The sequence below is a fragment of the Coturnix japonica genome, chromosome 2 (genome assembly GCF_054131305.1).
Source record: "Coturnix japonica strain WE chromosome 2, WE-NBRP24, whole genome shotgun sequence".
NCBI lineage: Eukaryota > Metazoa > Chordata > Aves > Galliformes > Phasianidae > Coturnix > Coturnix japonica.
Window position 1 is genome coordinate 12,594,160 of NC_140664.1, and position 12,235 is coordinate 12,606,394.

The following is a 12,235-nucleotide window of genomic DNA, read 5'->3' on the forward strand; positions in this document are numbered from 1 at the left end:
GCCCCGTCTGCTGATTATTTTGATATTCTTTTATAGAACATTTTTACCTTTTTCTGCGTGATGCCGTTCAAATCAGACTTTAGAAATGCCTAAATGCTCTGAGATGTTGGGTTTTTTTTTTTTCTCATTAGCTTCCTGGAAAAATGAGGGGGAGGGAAAGAACACATGATATTTGAAGACGTGTTCCAGCTCTTATAGTTTTGCATTGCTGTTGTACCTACTACCCCCAAGTGAAAATGGCTGCATATATATATATATATAGTGAAAGGCAGTGGCTGTCCTGAAGAGCTTCTCTACTAAAGAAGATAAATGGTAGGAAGCACAGCTGAGGATTACTCCTCCAGGAGGCACAGAACCGTGGCTTCAGGCTGATTGGGAAATCCGTACTGGAGCCAGAGCTGAACCCGAACTTCTGGGGCTGCTGTTCAGTGCCTTTGCTCTGAAGTCCCTCCTCCCTTTTTGGCTAAGCAAAACTGCTCCTCCTCATGGTTTTCAAAACCCACCTGGGAAAGCAGTTGTCTGAGCATCCACATGGGCAAAAGTGAGAGGAATAACACATAGCATGGCTCCCTAGAAACCCAGCATCCTCTGGAGCCCACCTCTGAGCACTCAGAGCACTGAGACTGGTGGGTGTTTCCCCTCCAACCTATTAGCTGGAGGCTGGGGAAGATGTGATGTATTAGATAGGACCAGGATAGATGGCATCATCAATCTCCCCCCAACTGCCACAATTAAAGTTGCCAGGGCTCTGTACTTTACCACACAGAATCCACGCAAGTCTGATCAGATATCACCAGCTTATTCTGCTAAATGAGAGTGTTGAAATGACCATCCGGAGTTTATTAATAAGTGCATAAATCTGAACTATAAGGGGAAGAAAGATGAACTGGCGCTAGTATATCTGTGACATATACTAAATAATAAAACTTAAACTCTTATACAGCCTGATACAAATTACTTGCTCTACTGCGCCAGTTCTGCCACCAATACACATTTCATTTTTGTGATATGCTCTGCGACTGCTGGGCTAATAAGCGCTGAGAGGGGGTAGTAATGGATAGATAGATGCATCTGGTATTTATAGAGGACTGTCTTAATGGTGCTAAAAAACTGATGTGCTCAGCGTTCCTTGCAGCTGCAGTTGCGTTGTGGTGGTAATCCTATCAGGAGGGCTGCTAGTTTCCAGAGTAATTAGAACCCTGGAGCAAATAAACACCAAATGAGTTCTCTTTCCTGAAGTTATCTTTTCTCCCTATTTTCAATAACCCTTCTCTGGTATAATTACGTACCAGTCATTATAACATTAAAAATCATTTTAAGCGAATGAATCCTATTTTTATTGTTGCTGTTCCTTGCTAATTATTACCAACTAATTATAATTTAGGTTAGTCTTCTAAAAATCTCATTTCATTGCAGCAGGGCTACTGACTTAAACTGCTTGCAGCCTTGTCCCATGGAGAGGCAGCAGCTCAAATCCGTCCCTCTGAGTCAGTCTGGTGACTTGCAACAAAGCTGGGTGGAGTGTTGCTCAAAGCCGTTTTGATAAACTCCTGCCCTTCCAGCATCTAGGCTGGAGGTTACATATAAATTCACAGTACAGTGCTTGCCACCAGGGAAGTGGCGACAGAGATACTATATTATAATATAGAAAGGCAATAGCCTTCCTATCTGACTTTTTGTGACTATGTCTGGGATAATACATGGAACCCTGTGCAGTCGTTCCTGAAAAGATGCTGGCAGGAGTTCAGAGGACAATAACAAAACATGCAGCAGTCTGGGGAGGGCTTGACTCTAAGCTGCTGTATCTTCATCATTTATCTCGGTTATTAGTTTTGCAACATTCATGGCGTTAGTCAGATGGTTTGGATTTGTGCTTGTGCCTGCAGAGTTACAGCGTTCAGGCAGTAGGGTCAGCGCTACATAAACTCTGTTCTGGTTTGCATTTTTTGCCTGTTGTATTCAAACCAGTTGGAAAGTTAGAGAAAATAAGAACCAACAGCAAAATAAGGATCAGTTATAGCCACATAAGTAAGTATGTATTAATTTACATTTACTGGTAATGAGGTATGAGAATGAAAAACCCACCACACCTCTCAGATCCCAGCTTGAGTTTTTCAGATTGGCTGTAGAAGAAAAATGTCTTTGTACTCACAAATTGAGCACATTCAGTTCAGAGCTACTAGCACATAATAAACATGGAAACATCTAGTGACACTTGCATTAATGGAATCATTCTTCAGGCTGGAACCACAGCTTTTATTACTCAGATTCGTAAAATGCCTTTTATAATGCATTTTTTAAACAACCTTAGCTTCTGTTGTCCTACAGTGGCAATTTCTTCCTCCTAGGACATGTTCCCGTCCCAGATGCCACAGCCCTATGGCTGCAACTCGGCATGTTCACAGAAGTACCTGAGAGGAATGCTGTGGAGATAATAAATAAAGCTCCAAGTAGTTCAGGTATTTCTGAAATGCAGCTCAAAGTGGAGTTCACTGGATACTTTTACAGCATTGGCTGAGCTCAGGTCTCCTGTCCTTTCCTAAGCTCTACCACAATTATTTTGGGGTGTGAGAGATTTATATGGACAGAGCAAATTGCTGTGTCGAATCTGAGCTCAACTTTCAATTCAGTCATTGCAGCGTGGGGCTGTATATACCCGAGTACACGGAGGAAAGATAAGCCAAACCAGCTAATGCTGTAAGTCAGTGCTCCTGTGATAAAGCACATAAAATCCACTAAGGAGAATTATGATGGAGTGAGTTAGGACCACTTCGTGCTTGAGTGAAAGCATCCATCTGTAGGTTTAAGGCACACAACTTCCTACACAGTGACTTCATTCTTTAGGGTGATTTACCTTAATTTTCTCAGTGTTTCTGTGTTTTGTATTTGAGCTCATGTTATGCTGAGTTACGGTGTATAGACCTTGGGCCATCTTTTCTGGAACCCTGCACTTTTCCCTGCCTTTTTTTACCTCCTGGCTTTGAAAGGCATCTCTTGAGGACAGAATGTGGTTTTGTGCTTGTGATACATCTCGGAGGCTGTTTAGGTAATGGTTCCTTGACAAGGTGGTGCTTATGTTTTTTGCCAAGTCATTTATTCCAATTGTGATAAATTTGTGCTGTATAAGAGTGAAAATAAAAACCCCATAGTTTCTTTTAAAATGAGCTTGGGAGTTTACCGTCCAAATGCCTCACACTGTCAGATAAACCTTTAGCGTCTACTATGCACACACTTCTGCTGATCCAGGAGTTTTTAAGCACTGAAAGCACGATATGCTTCATAGATGTATATCAGCCCCAAAAGGAAGAGGGAATCCATTTAAAGGAGAAAATTCTATTTCCAGGAAAAAATGGGATAATTGCAGAAGATCCTAAAACCTTGCAGTGGCCTGCCAGGCGGCAAATCCCTGAAGGATATCTGATCACAAATAGCACAAGGACGTCTGGCTGTGGCTTCTGACTGATATCTCTGTCAGCTTGATAGAAGTGAAGATAGAAGTGAAGCAGAGGGAAAGAGTAATCATCTAAAGAACACGCACTCATCTATACACTCTCTCATCCAAGAAAAGACGAACACAGCCAGACTGTGATACCGTGTTCCTTCCAATTATTTCTTAATGCTAAATAAACACATCGGTGAGAAAATCATAGTTTGCAATTACTGGACAGGGCTAGAAAGAGCAGTGTTATAGCCAGTCTCAAGCAGGACCCTGATGAACAGAACAGTTATTTATAGCCCTAAGCAGTGTTGACAGCGTATAAAAGGAGTGAATTTCTGTGGCGATGGAGATCTGGTAAAAGCCTGTCATGCCAACCTGTTCTGGGTTGTTCTTTCCTCTCGATTGAGAAAGGAGAGGGGAGGGGCAGCAATATCTATTGCACAGAAAAGGGGCACTGAAATGCTACCCTCTTTTAATTAAAGGCTCCCACAAAGTAATTTCCCCCTTTAGCTTGTGATAATATGCTTTTGGCAGGAAGAGTAATGTGAACAAAACACTCTTCCTTATAAGCAAAATCAAGGAGGGCAGGCAAATTGTACTCAGCAGCAATTTGTTGGAGAATTTGTCATTTGTTTTTGAACAGCATTTTGCATTGGACAGTAGGAACAGGGTGTTTTGCTTGTGTGTTTTGAACGGCAGCAGCAGTGGGGTTTGAAAACCTTTTAGAGGAGTCTGGGGATATTATCCCATGGGAAATTATGGAAAATACCTGTCAGACTTAATGGAAACTCATCATTCCAAAAGGAGACTAATGTGCTCTTTGGAAGTATATTTTATCAGCTTGAAGTCCTCTTTGTGGCAATGTGAAATAGGGAAATGTGACATAGGTAGTGAATCTCCTAAGTGTCCCCAGCTTGGGGACTTTAAAGAGCTATGCAGAGCTCCCTCTGGATATTTGAGCAGTCTGTAAACAAGTAAAAAGGTTGTCATTTTTTTTTCTATTTTGATCATCTCTGATGTATTTCTTCCCCACTTTTTTGCCCAATTATTATTCTCTGGACTTTGCAAAACCAGATGGAACCATGATGCTTTATTTCCATTTTCTCCTCTAATGGTGCTTTCCTTATGAAGGGACCTCTTAAGGACATACGGCCCAAAGAAGTGGAGCCCTTTTGTTTCGTGATGGTTAGATATCATTTTAGTGTGTGTCTTTTAAGGTATTAGAGAAGAGCACCTCTCTTCTCCGTGCACTTAAACACACGCAGAGAAGTGGGGAAATCACAGTTAGATCAACACCAGAAGCATTATCATGAGTTAGTTTATTTCATTTTCCTAAAAAAGCCACCATGGACTGGGAGAAAGTACACAGCTGATGTAATGTAATTTGTATATTGTATCTCTCATTGTAGAGCCTTCAGCATAATATGCCACACGAAGCATTTTTCATAATGGGGAAATGCAGCATCCTGTTGAGTAGATAGGCTGCTCAGCTGAATGACCCTGAAGTGGGTCTGCAATTAGTGAGCAATAGCCAGGAGAAGTCATGCTGCAGCTGACACACAATGCTGTGCTTTCCAGCCAAAAGAGACACATGCACAGTGCTAAGGAACAGCTGATGGCAAGCCTTTCTGAAAGAACAAGCTGTAATACAGCAAAACTTAATCAGTTCTGTCCTCCCTCTTTCCGTCTCTGTATGTCTTTATTTCTTGCTTATACATCTGCTGCTTCTATTAAAGACATTATTTCAGACATTAATGTCTAAAGCAGGGGTCCTATAGTGGAGTCTTGCAGTGTGATGGCGTTAGGTAAAGGCATGGGGCTTTAGGAAATTGCCACAGGTTACGTACGATAGTTGTTACCATCAAGTCTGTTACAGCAGGAAGGGAAATGTGAAGATGGGAAGAAAGTCTGCATGTTATGCTGTGACCAGCTTTTACCATCATACTGATAAGAATTGGGGTCAGGTTCAATACGAAAGACAACTTTGGAATAACTGAACGATCCACCGATCAATTTTGATCTCTTTAATAATAATCTCAAAATATATATATATAATCAAATAAGTCAAAATAAATCACAGGCTGTCAACGTGATGATTGCAGAATTTGGTGACTCACTGCCATCCTGTTTGTCCTCAAAGCAGCAGAGAGGCAGCATGCACTCAAACGTGCAAAGCAGAGGGTAGGAAGGCTGCTTCTTACAGCAACTGTAGGGAAGTGCCTGGTCTTTCTGAGCTGTAGTTGTAACGAATAATTAAGCAGCGGATGTGTCCTGCAATAATACCAGCAAGGCTGCTCTCTAAGGCTGCAGACAGATTTTCACTGCAGAATTAGCTCAAGTGATTCTCCTCTAAGTAGCGTAGCTCAAGTGAGAGCGACCACGGTGCAAATTAAACCTGATGTGGTTGTGTCCAAATTATAGCTTCTGGGGTCACCCAAGAGCATCCTTAGTACTGCTGGAAATACTCAGAAATCAGTAATGGAAGGGATACAACACTGCCTGGTTATTTGTATGTACCACAAGATGATAGTAGGGATCCTGTTACGTTTTATAGGATTGCTGCAGCTCTTGCAGGCTCAGGCTCCTGTATCTCTGTGGACTTGGCAACATGCAGCATTTCCATCTCGTGAGCAACAAGCTGCAAGAGATTTAAACAAACAGATGTTTACTGGGAACAGGAAAAAGGATAAAACAACAGTATAGGAAAAAAAGAATAAGAAAGTCAAGATTTAGAGCTCTGCTAGCAACAGAGCCAGAACTCTGTCCTACCAGCATTAGCCAGAAGCTGCCCTTTCTGTTTCCAGATCTCACTTCCTGACTGAACTGAGAATCACCTATCCTTAGCAGAGGACCTCCTTTACAGACATTGTCCTGTGCCCTCCAAGATGTGTGCAGTATGGCAGTGAGATTTTGTTTGATGTAAACAGATCTCAGAAACCTCTTCAAGCAGCCATTGCTGCTGTTTTGACTGCCGCCTGATGATTTGCATCCAGTTCTGGGCTCCCCACTTCAAAGAAGACAGGGATCTCCTAGGAGTCCAGCAGAGGGCCACAAAGAAGATTAATGATCTGGAGCATCTCCTGTATGAGGAAAGGCTGAGTGAGTAACCTGGGTCTGTTCAGCCTGAGGAAAAGAAGACCAAGAGGGGATCTGATCAGTGTTGATAAATATCTAAAGGGAGGTGGGAGACAAATGGATGAGGCCAGGCTCTTCTTGGTTGTGTGTAGGGACAAGACAAAGAGCAATGGCCTGAAACTGGAACACAGGATGTTCTGCAGTAACATGTGGAAGAACTTTAAGTTAAGAGTAACAAAGTGCTGGAACAGTTTACCTGCAGAGGTTGTAGAGTCTCATTCTATGGAGATATTCTAGACCCAGCTGGACACCTACTTGTGTAACCTGTTGTAGGAAACCTGCTTTAGCAGGAGAGGTTGCACTTGATGTTATCCCTTGAGGTGCCTTCCAACACCTGCGATTCTGTGATTCTGTGATCTACTTGTGAAAAATCTTTAACACTGGTCCACAGTACTGTGGGCTTTGTTTTATTTTCCTTCGATCAAGACATATTCCAATTCTCCTTCCCGCTTGACTGAAGAGACAAAAGACAGAGACTATCCCATCAAAGCCCTTAGTAGAACCCTTTTCCCATTTCTTGCCTGTAGCTCTTTCACCCTACTGCTTCAGCTTTTCTAGTGGCCTGGTATCTTCAAATCCATAGGCATCTCATTAACTGAAGCTGTTATCTGACTCCAGGTCAGTATCAGTACATGGCTCAGCTGGCATCTCTCTCAATGTCCCCACTTTTAAGGCTGTGTAGTTTGCATCTAATTCTATGAAAGCTGTTTCTGTTCTGCCTTTTATTCACAGTTCAAGTGTCCCCAAGTCTGCTCTTTGTCTACTGCTACCTCTGATCACTGAGGAGAAGTTCCTGAGGAGTGAGGTGCAGAGTATGTCCTCCATCTGAAACTTACCCTGCAAATTTAAGAAGTCCTCCTAAATTGCAGAACTTGCTTTTTTTTTTTATTTATTTATTCTTTTTTCTTTTTTTTTAATGAGCCTCATTACACCTAATTTGTTCAGCTTTTTGTGAGCTGCCATATGGTGTCAATGGAAACCTGGTGAAAATGTATTTATTATCTCACAGAATACACAAAAAGATGTCAAACACACATAATTAAAAACATTCTCTTTGAGATATATTCCTGCCAATTAGTCACTTGGAGCTTCTAGACAAGTCCTATCCACGGGCTGGCAGAGGGTATCTTGAAGATAGGTGTCATGAGTCAGGATGAGATATAAAGCAGGTGTGTCAGTAGTGCTATTTCAGGTATCACAATCTAATTCTGAGTTCTTGAAGCTCTTGAGTGAAACATTTTATTCTTATCTCTTTGGAAAATCTCCCTTGCCAGAAAGGAAAAAAATAGGCACAATGGAGAAGAGTTTAATTTCTCTGTACTGGAGTCTGCATTCAGGAAATACTACAACCTGGATTTTTCCCACCAAACCTGCATTATTTACTTGAAGCTGGGAGACAAGAAACCCCTTTCAAGCCACCAGGTCAGACTGGCATGCAGAGGGCAGTTCAAATTTGAGGATATGTTTATACGCTGAATATAAAGTAATTAGATTCTAAGTTTATCAAAGCTTTTAAATGCTTTTGATCGAGGGTGAGGGGGGGAAGGGGTGAAAGCAGACTATAATCTGCAGTCTGACAGAATTTGCTTGGACAAGAATTTGGCTTTCAGGGAGCAAAGAGTTAACTTGGAGAAGGCAGGCAGAGCTTTTTTAGAAGAATACCTTGCTGTACACATCTCACATAAAAACGTGTGATACAGCTGCATAAGACTTGGGTCAAATACTAGTGGTTGAACAACCTTTCTAAAAATCAAGTACATCTTTCCTTCTCCACTCATTAAACGAGGAAAATTGTAGATTTATTTTTTATTCCATTTGCTCTGAATTTTCTGCAGATTCATCTGTGTGACCAGGCTTGTGCTGGAGCAGGTCTGGTCAGCGCTGCTTTGAGCTGCTCTGCACCTAGCACAGAGGATGTCTGTAGAGGTGGTGAGATCCCCACCAGAGTAGTGAAAATGTTTTGTAGATTGGCTCAAGTTTTCAGAGTTTCTGTAGGTGCTTTGGGCAATTTAGATGGAGGCTGCTGCTGCTTCTCCCCACCTTGCTGCAAGTTTCTGCTGCCTCTTGTAGGACTCGAACAGCAGGATGGACATCTAATTAGAAGATCAGTCCAATGGATAAAACAGATAAAAGGTCTTTCCTTGTATATTTAATGATTGTTTGCTGTGTTTGCACACTGTAAAGGGGTGCACTGCTTTCCTTCTCTCATCACCATTAATTTTCTACCAGAGACTTCAGTAATAACTGTGCACCTTTAGTGAGTGACTTCCCTCTTTGGCAATGTTATTTAGCACAGGCTTCAATTAAACAAGCAAGCCAGGGAAAATAGGGGCTGGTTGCCTAGTAACCAATTGCCTTGAGATCTGGAGAGATGCAGCAGAGCCAAGGGTTAATTTTTGCAGGTGAAAGTAGAACTGTCTGGGAATGTGGGTGGTGGAGGTTTTAGTCTAGATCTAGGACATGATTCAGAGAAAAAGTGAAGTTCCCACTGGGTTCTCTCTCCAAATAATAACACGAGAATGGTGTTTGTTTAGTTAAACTCCGGGCTGATGGAAATTTAGAGAGAACACAAACAAGATCACTGTTAGAGGGTACTTCCATGTAAGTGATATTTGCATAATTTATCACAACACTGCAACATTTTCTATCTGCACATCTCAAAGCTTCCTTTTAATAAGCAGTAGTACATGGCTGCATCTTCAACAAAACAGGGACTACTTTTGTACACGTGTTCCCTGGAACAGCAAAATTTTTGCAAGGTACCTCCTAGTGTCAAGAATTCTGTATCAAATCTTTATAGATTTATTCCAAGCACATCAAACCTTCTAGCTTGCCTGGGCTGCACTGGGTGAAGAGGAACTGTCTGGGGTAGCAAACACATAGGTTACTCCAAAAGTAACATCTCTTTATTTCCATGGTAACTACAACAGATACAAAGACCCCAATAACACTACTTGATATCAGCTACAAAAAACTATTTTTCCACATAGTCACCACCCTTAGCTATACATTTTCACCAGCGATGAACAAGAGCCTGCAAGCTGTGCTTGTAAAAATCTCACCAGCAGAGGTGACCTGCTGTCACTGCCAGCACTGCTGGAATGTACCACGCTCTGCCTCGCTGTGCTCACATCCACTGTTTGTCTCTACATACATTCAGTAAGTGCCAATGAATGTCAAGAGAGGCAAGTTTTTCTGCACAGAGGAATTCAGTGACACACCTTTGCTTCATACGTGCTTCCATATCAGACGCCATTTTGTCAGACGTTCCCTATGCTGCCATCTGTCACATGGCAATAAAATGTAATGGAACATTGGTGGGAAGATTCAGCTCTTACTGCTGTACCTCCAGCATCTGCCTCTGATGTCACTTAAAAACGTAATAAAAAGGGAGGCATTATTTTTGGAGCAGCCCTCATAAAATATGTACTATACTTAATGTATATAAAGTCATAAACTTAATTTTTAATTTTTTTTTATTAAAACACATTTAAAAAAAAGAGCAGCAGAACCATAAAACTAGTGGGATATCTGTCCCTGTTTTTGTGACAGTACAGCATCAGGCTGGTGTGATGGTGATGGTTGCAATTCACAGTGAGTTCTCAAGGTGCTCACCAGAGATTCTTGATGGAGTGTTACTGTTCCTGTGGTTTATCCTTGGAAACAACGGATCACAAATGAACATACGGTGATAATCAAAGAGCACTAACCTCAGTGTAGAGCTGAGCAGCCTTTTGGGAGAGCACCGTGCCCTTCCCAGCACAGGGAGTGGTGGTGAAGGAGCTGGTAACGAGGCAAGTCCTGTGTGGAGGTGTCTGAGTGTGCTTCGACCTGGATTCTGCTTAAGGTGTCATCATGAAGAACAAAACCCATCTGCAGATATGCAGATTGATTCACTGTGAAGGTAATCATGAGGCTTCCTGCAAAATCTCTCTCCTGTACTTTAACTGGCACACGTAGTCTGTTCTGCAATATGCCCTCGTTATTTCCTGTCCTCTTTTCTTACTGCTAAAAGCAGAGGGTAAATTAATTCTTTCCGTGAGCTGCTGTTATGTCTTTGTGCTTATTTGTATTATGACAGCGCTTCAGAAGCCCTCCTTGTGGGCCAACACCGCAGTGCACTTGGTGCTTTATGAATATGGAGTGCAAAGATTGCGAAAGATTGCATGCTAAATATGTGAGAAAGCAGCAGGTAAATGCACCAAGTGAATATGAGAGAATAATAAGACAATCGCTCTCATGATAATCCACGATCCCAACAAATCTGTCAGGTTTTTGTGGACACTGCGCTAGAGGAAAGTCTTTCTAGGCTTTCTCAAGCAGACAGGAAGGTGTAGCCCTGCAGGCTTTTTGAACTAACTGTGCCCAGAAGTGAGAATGTCTTGGGAGAAAATCTAATTGTCTTTGGAGATTTTTTGACTGTGTAGTGGTGGCTGGTGTCACTGGCAGAGGTAGGATCAATAGCTCAGTAACAAATAAGAAATGATAGGCAAAGATAGGCTGTGCTTGGAGGGACCTTGACAGTCTTCTGAGTCTGCTGCTGCAAATATGAATCCGTTATTATCAGAGCAAGGAAACGGGGAACGGTCTTTGTGGCAGCATTTTGAGTGGATAGGAAGCAAGGCCAGGAGCACAGCGACGGACCCTGGCTCAGGATAGTCATGAGCTTGGGCAGTTTTCATTTGGTCTTGGAGATGAAAATATGTTCTAAGTGTAAAGGGGAAATACTGCCAGGGTTTAAATATGTTTTTAATCTGTATGGAATTGTCGAAGGCCTTGCTGGAGCACTCTCTGTACTGACAGATTGTAAAGTGATGGCTGGAGGGTTGTGCATCAAATATGACATGCTTTAAGCTGAGTATGAGTGCCCTATGAATATTCTAAAGCTACCAGTTTTGTGTTAGAGCAATGTGTACATTTGGGATTTTTTCATTGTCCTATGGAAAAATTCTTTTGAGTGCAACTTAATATTCTTTAACCTCTGACTCCCTCTGTTCCCGCTCATCTAAGGATGTGTGCTGGTCTTGTGGTGCAGTATCCCACATGCAGCAGGATAGCTCTGTACATGCATAGAATGTACAAATCACAAAGCACTTTTTTTGTGTTTTCTCACTTTCTGTAATGGAGGTTTTTAAATAATCAGCTTGTCTGTGAGCAAGGAAGCAACTCTGCCAATGACTGTATGATCTCAACCTGCAAGGGGTTCTTAATGCTGTTTATGTAGCACCTACGGGCAATACACTTCTAAATTAAGTTACTTTGACCTAGAATGCAGTCTAATTAAATACTATATTAAATAGACTTAAACAAAAAAGCATTTAGTAAACTACTCCACAGATTTCAAGGTAATTAAAATTTGAGATCTATCAACTTCACACTATCTCCATAATTGATGCTAAATATGAACAGATCATGTAAGTATACTTTTCATTGTTTTTCAGTTGGTTTTTTTGTGTGTGTGCAAGCAAAGATTGCTAATCACTCCTTTGAATTATATCTCTATCTGATCTGCTGGATTCATCATTAGAGTGGGAGTATTTGGGGCTGGTAGTTACTGGTTGGTTTGGAAGCACCAAAGAAATCTTGCATAATATAGAGGTGATGGGGCACTCATTAAAGAAGATAAGATAAAGTATTAACTGAAGACAATAAAGAGAAAAG

General features: G+C 41.7%; 1 protein-coding gene across 8 annotated transcripts in view; it reads left to right on the top strand.

The window, feature by feature from the left end:
• The window catches only part of SAMD12 (sterile alpha motif domain containing 12), a 162,056-nt gene that overhangs the window by 110,943 nt on the left and 38,878 nt on the right, over positions 1-12,235 (top strand). The window contains exon 6 of one of the 8 annotated variants that reach the window (XR_014942459.1): positions 6,244-6,538. The exons of the other annotated variants lie outside the window; for them this stretch is intronic. The gene's annotated coding sequence lies outside the window, so the exon portion shown is untranslated. The remainder of the gene's footprint in view (positions 1-6,243; positions 6,539-12,235) is intronic. 8 annotated transcript variants of the gene reach the window in all.